Below are 6,266 nucleotides of genomic sequence, written 5' to 3'. Positions count from 1 at the left end.
CTTCTCTTCTCTTCTCTTCTCTTCTCTTCTCTTCTCTTCTCTTCTCTCCTTTTTTTCTTTTGGAAAGATGAAGGCATTAAGACTCGTATTTGGAATGCAAGAGTTTTCCTGGATATTTCATTAATTCCCAGCATGAGAATAAGGAAAGATGAAATAGGAGAGCTTTCCCTAGAATATAAAATAGCAGTGAGATGTTTATTTTCAAACACTGATGTATCTGTACCTAAAATCCTGTTCAGCTCTACCACACAGACAGATCTTGTGCCTGCTCTTCTCCTCTTCCTTCCATTCATGTTTCCCTTAACCTCTTTCTGGGGAGGAATCCTATGGTAAATATTTTACTCAGCTTTATCACAAATCAATGAGTTTCAAAGGGACTTCTTGATTTGTTTGGCTTGTTTTGCTTCAGCATGGCAAGAAGTGAAGGTTGCACTTGGCTTGTGCTTGCACTGCTGGAAGCCAGTGAAAAGGGTCTTTAAAATGGGAAGGAAAAACCCAAACAATATGCATATCTGTGCTTATTTTCAAAAGAGTTTCAACCTCCTTAGGTCAGTTCATTCAGAAATGCCCTGTTGTGCTAAAAATCCACAGCCTTTTCCTGCCTACCCATTATAAACCACAGCTGCCCCAACCTCACTGTTATTTCAGCCTATCCCATGGCACATTTCTGAACTCAGGGGGTTTCTATCTCTGGCATCCTTTCTTGCCCATTCTCCCACCAGTTCCTCCCCCAAACTCTGTTTTTCCTTCCCTCCCTTCACTCCCCAACCCTCATCTTCTACCATTCATCTCACAGATTAAACTTTCTGTGATGGCCTTTGGAAAAAAAGTCCCAGGATGGAAGAGATGTTTCCCTCCCAATACCTCAGTAGAGATGTCTTCAAAGGTGAGACTTCTAAATGAGGCTGCTTGTCTTTGTCCCCACACTGTTGTCTTTACTCAGGGTTTTATTGAGCTTTCCCAGGTCTATATGGCTTCCAGCAGTGTTCAGCTTGCTGAATGCAACTGAAAGGTGTGAGGGAGGTGAGTTATTGTCAGACTGATGTTCACTTTGGAGATGATGGCTCTGGGATATAGGACTGCCTACCCACTCCTCACTCCTCCATCTCTTAGCTCCCTCTCAGACCCAGAGCCCCATTACACTCATAGCACATCATTGCCTCCAGATTCCTTTGCCCTCTTCAGGTGTAGCTTGTGTACCATCAACCCAACCTGTTCTATCATTGCATCCCTCCCACCTCCCCATTCCTCTCTCCCCCATTCCCCAAGTCAGATGCACATCCACCATTCAGGCTCTGTAGGATTCCCAAGCCTTCTGCTCTAGGATATCAAATAGGACATAAGATAAGGAGTGGCTCATTTTGGAGTAGAAGATGGAGGGCAGGTGAGACATCCAAGAGCATCTCCAGGAGCACTGGGCCTTCAGCTGCCATAGTTAGGTACGTAAACATCCAACAAGTATTTGAGCACCTATTAAATCACCAAAGGTCCACAGAGCCACTTGTTCCCTGAATTTAAACTTCCTTCTCTGACCAGTGGTGTGGCATTTCAGTGGTGACCAGTCAGTGGGCGTTGATGTATGTGGTGCATGTGTGGACACCTGGTGCAGATGGGGACATCTGCATGTGGGCATTGAAATCAATGAGTTAAATCCCACCTGCAGTGGGTGAGCTGTACTTGCCTGCCCATGTTTAGATTCGGAGCTGTAACTTGGCAATCCCTTTGTTAGGCAGGAGATCACAGAATCACAGCTTCATAGAACATCCTGAGTTGGAAGGGACCCACAGGGGTCACTGAGTCCAACTCCTGGCTTCACACAGGAACACGCAAGATTAAATCCATATTTCTGACAGCACTGCCCGAATTGCTCCTTGAACTTTGGCAGCTTTGGTGCCATAACCACTGCCCTGGGGAGCCCTGTTCCATGCCCGACCACCCTCTGGTGAAGAACGTTTTACTAATGTAGAAGTGAAGGAACACCCATCCCATCATCTCCACCTTCCATTGCAGGCCAGAATGACTAACGGAGCTGGGAGTCTTCCAGAAAACTTGAACAAAAAACAATGCCTTGCAACATAATCAGAAACAATGGAGCTATTTTGCTTTGGAGGGCTACCACCCATCAGGAGCTGATCTTGGCAGTACTGGGGAGCAGTGGTAGTGTGCTCACACTGAGTCACAATCATAGAGAGAGCTCTACATCCAAGAAAAGTATGCTGGGTTGGTTCAAGAGCCATTGGGGTGAAGAAGCAGTTCCTTCAGATTCTCTGTAGATTTTCAGCACAAAGGACTTGTTGAAGTTATTTACGGAATTATTTAATTCCAGTGGGAATATAGGTAGTTAATCCTGCCTCACCCTGAATCATTTAATGCAGTGAAGGTCACTGCTGTAGATGCCAAAACAGGCTTAGGGGCACCTATCATGAGCTCCAGTGCAGTCTCCATTCATGTGCCTGATGTCACTTAGTCTGAAATACCCAATACTTCAGCTTGCTTAGAGCACTATCAAACAGAAATGCTTTCCTTATACCCCTTGCCTTTCTCATATCCTCATTTTTCCAATCGCTTTGGGTTCTCCTCATCCTCTCATGACAAATCTTTCCTCCTTTTGCTCAGGCAGTGTCAGCACACGTGCCCACACGGGTATGACTTCTTGCCCCGAGCCACACTTGAGCAAAACATCCAGAAATGGATGTTCTTATCTGGCGTCTATTGTGTGCAGAAGGGAATGGATTCCTTGCTGCTAATTGCCAGCGCTCCCTGCAATTTGTTGCACATTATTTCTTTTTCCTCCTCTAATTAAGGATTGCTTTGTGTTCTCTCTGCTTGTTTTGCGGCTCTTTCTCCATCTCGACCTTTTTGATGTGTTTTTCCTTGGAGGCTGCTTCCTCCCACCCTCCACCATCTCAAAACATCATCTGTTTGCTCTCTTGCGGGGGCCCTTCCCTGTTCAACCACTGCTGTTTCCAGCACACCAAGGTTTTTTTTTAATACTTCTTTTTTTTTTCTTCTTCTTCTTGTCTTCTTGGTTGCTTTCTCCCCAGCTGTTCCTTAAATGCTCCTTGCACTTCTGCTTTCAGAGTGTGCAGAAATGGTCCAATCTACTCCAATCTGGACTCAGGTTTGCATTTCTGGAAATTGTCCTGGATGTTCTGGATTATTTTATATTTACAGAGGCTTCTAGCTGACGGTGTTTCAGTTGAGGGATGGGGCAGTCAGCCCTGAGGTGCTGTGGATGTGAAATGAGAGGGGGTCCAGGAAGATGTGAAGATGCCGTTCTCCTCTGTTATTTGTTGTCATGGCTAGGTGAACATGGAGTCTATGATCCAAGAAGCACAATGGCCAATTGGAAGGCATTCAAAGAAATGCCACTGGACAGGTCTGAGCTGTAGCAGACTTGCTTTCCAGTTTTTCAGTGTACTGGGGGAACTGTGGACTGCTTTGATGCCTCCATCCAGCACCTGGAAGTGTTTCTGGCCCAGCAACACCGAGGAGATATTTGTGCAACATCTTGCTTTTCTTGTGGGAGCTCTACAGAGGGAGACATGGGTTACATGTCAACATGTATTTCACTGTGTCCATCGCTGGAGCCAATTGCAAGACAGCTCTGAGGCAGAAATGAAGTAGAGTTGGCAAGCACAGCAGCTTTCTCGGGTTATTAATGCTCAGCAGTACTCAGACTAAGCTGTAATTTGGGTCAGACCTTGCTTGGGCAGCTGTGCTGAATGCAGACACGGGGAGCTCAGCTATGCCTTCAGAAAGAAACCTGTAGATCTGGTGGCAGAGAGCCTTCCTCTATTGCTTCCCTCAGGGACCATGCCTCTCTGCTACTGCCAGCTAAAGGCTCATTTCATGGCCCTCAAATCAGGGCAAGCCAGTCCTCCTTTCTTTGTCCCCATTAGCTGTAACACAGGACCTTCCTGAACAGAAATGTGGCCTTGATGTTGACCTGATGGAATGTTGTTTTTCCATGAATGTATTTCCAAATCTGTCATCAGGCACAAGGAGAGCCCAATTCTCCAGAGACACTGCAGGAAACAGAAGCTTTGGGTACTCTGACTTTACCAGACGATGAACCAGCTTGGACTTATCTGCATCTGCACCCCCTATATCCATGATAATTGGAGGGGGTGAGATGAAGAAGTGAATTGCTCCTTCCCACATGTGAGGTTTGATGTTTTGGCTGCTGACCAGCAGGGTTGGACAATGTGAGGATGTAAACACTGAGTGTGTAAGGCTTGGTTTGCTTCCTGGCTGTATGGCCTTTTCTGGGACATATCCATGACACCACCAGTGGAATCCAGGACGTGGTCACACACTTTGGCTAATCCAAGACTGGCATCTCCATATTCCCTATATAAAACCTTCCCCCTGCAAGAAATTTTAGCTTTGCAAGGACGTAACCTTACTTCTATTGATGGGCTCTAATTCAGGAAAGGGCAATTCTGAGGGTTACTCCTGCAAAAGCCGGTGTCGTGGTTTAGGATGATTAGACCCGAGGATCCCAAATGCTCAGCCAGCCTCCAGAATTTATCTCCCTTCCATTTAGGTGTAATCACAGTCATTGCCTTCTTTCTTAGGGAGTTTGGTATCTCTCCCATGTTTTATTTCACCAGCTGAAGCTGGCAGGGCAGAGAAGATGGAATCCAGATTTCTCATCTGCCAGTGTAAAGAGCCCAATACTCAGTTCCTTTGTAGAGACATGGTCTGTGGGCATGGTGGACGTGGTGATGGGTTGGGCGTTGGACTTGATGATCCTAGAAGTCTTTTCAACTCAAATGATTCTGTGATTCTATGTAAGTTTTCTTGCCCCTACGCAGCTTCCAAATCCATATCTTGATCCTGATGGTTTGGAGATGGGACTGCTGACATCTGGAACAAGGACGCAGGCATGGCTGCTTGGCCACACAATACAAATGGCACCAGGAAAGGCAGTAATGCTCCTTCCTGAGGGTGTTCTGTGATCCTGTCTTGAACACAAGCCATGAAGACTTTGTGAGTCAAGATCTTGGCTGCTCATCAGGGTTCATTTGTGAAGGGTTCCATCGATGGCAAACAGGAGCTTTCTGAAAGCATAGGGAACCAAGCAGTCATCCTCAACTCCTGCTGCAGGGCTGCTGTGGGTGGAGAGATGCTCACTGAGCCACATTTTAACCCCTATTCTTGTATGTTTACAACCTCACTATAAACCTGATCATCTCCCCCAGCAGCTCCAGGCCTGCTGTGTTTGGAGGGGGAGGAAAGCTATTTTTTGCAAAGGAAAATGTCTTCTTGAGGATGGACTTCCACCTGTGGCTTCTGCTAATGGAGGTCATTAGGTACCCTGCCATGCTGTGGCAGTAATGGACTGTGGCAATCTCAGCGTTTCCCTGGGTAAATGTTGAGTGTTCCCCATCTGCTCCTTTAAAATAATGCGATTTAACCTAATTTTTGGTGTCAAGGCGTTTGGTTAGGGAAATTATATTCTGTCATCGAGGTGTCAGGCTTGTCTGAGTTTTAATAAAATTATGACACCCTGTGCAAGATGGTAAATGAGTAGTTCCTGTGTACAAGCCTAGTTTTCAACCAGCAATTTCTTTTCCTGTGGTCCAGGAGTAAACAGTAGATGACAGTCCTACAGGAGCAAAGCAAATGCGTTGTGACTAAGAATCACCTGCCACATGGCTGGGAACAGTGGGATACAAATAGGTTCCATCACTGGCAGCACGTCTCACTTGAAAGGGTTTTCTGGGATGATTTGGAAGTGATTTATTCTTAACCCTTGCATGGGAAGAGGGGAAAATTAGGGGAATATCAGGAGTAAAAGACAGTGGGATATGCCGTGGAGAGCTGGTCAAGTAGGTAGTGAAGGGATGGAATGGAGCTGCTTTGCCACATCTTCAGTGTGAAGCAGGAAAGGAGCTGTGGAGACCTGGAAATGACCAAAATTTTGGCTTCTAATGATGATAGGGAAAGAAAGAAATGCTTTGGGAACCCTAAGGGCATTTGTGTAAGAACTCTTCTTTGGGTCTTAAGACTCAAAACTGAGGGGCTGGAAATGAGACTGTCTCTGTTGTAAGGATATCCCAAGCCTGGTAAAGGCAGAGGGCCTTTCATCCCATTGGAAAGAGAGCTCCTACAAAGCCCCTGTCTCCAAACAAAGGGAAATGTATACTATTTATTTATTATGGTTTTTTTTTCTTGTGAAAGGGAAGGAATTTCCTGCACTAACGCCAGGAGCGCAGTCACACTTGACTCATATTTTGACTGGCAATTCAGATACAAGC

The sequence above is a fragment of the Lagopus leucura genome, unplaced genomic scaffold, assembly GCF_019238085.1.
Source record: "Lagopus leucura isolate 7727_CA_CO unplaced genomic scaffold, USGS_WTPT01 Super-Scaffold_100004, whole genome shotgun sequence".
Taxonomy (NCBI): Eukaryota; Metazoa; Chordata; class Aves; order Galliformes; family Phasianidae; genus Lagopus; species Lagopus leucura.
The sequence above is the reverse complement of the archived record's forward strand: the minus strand, read 5'-3'. Positions refer to the sequence as shown.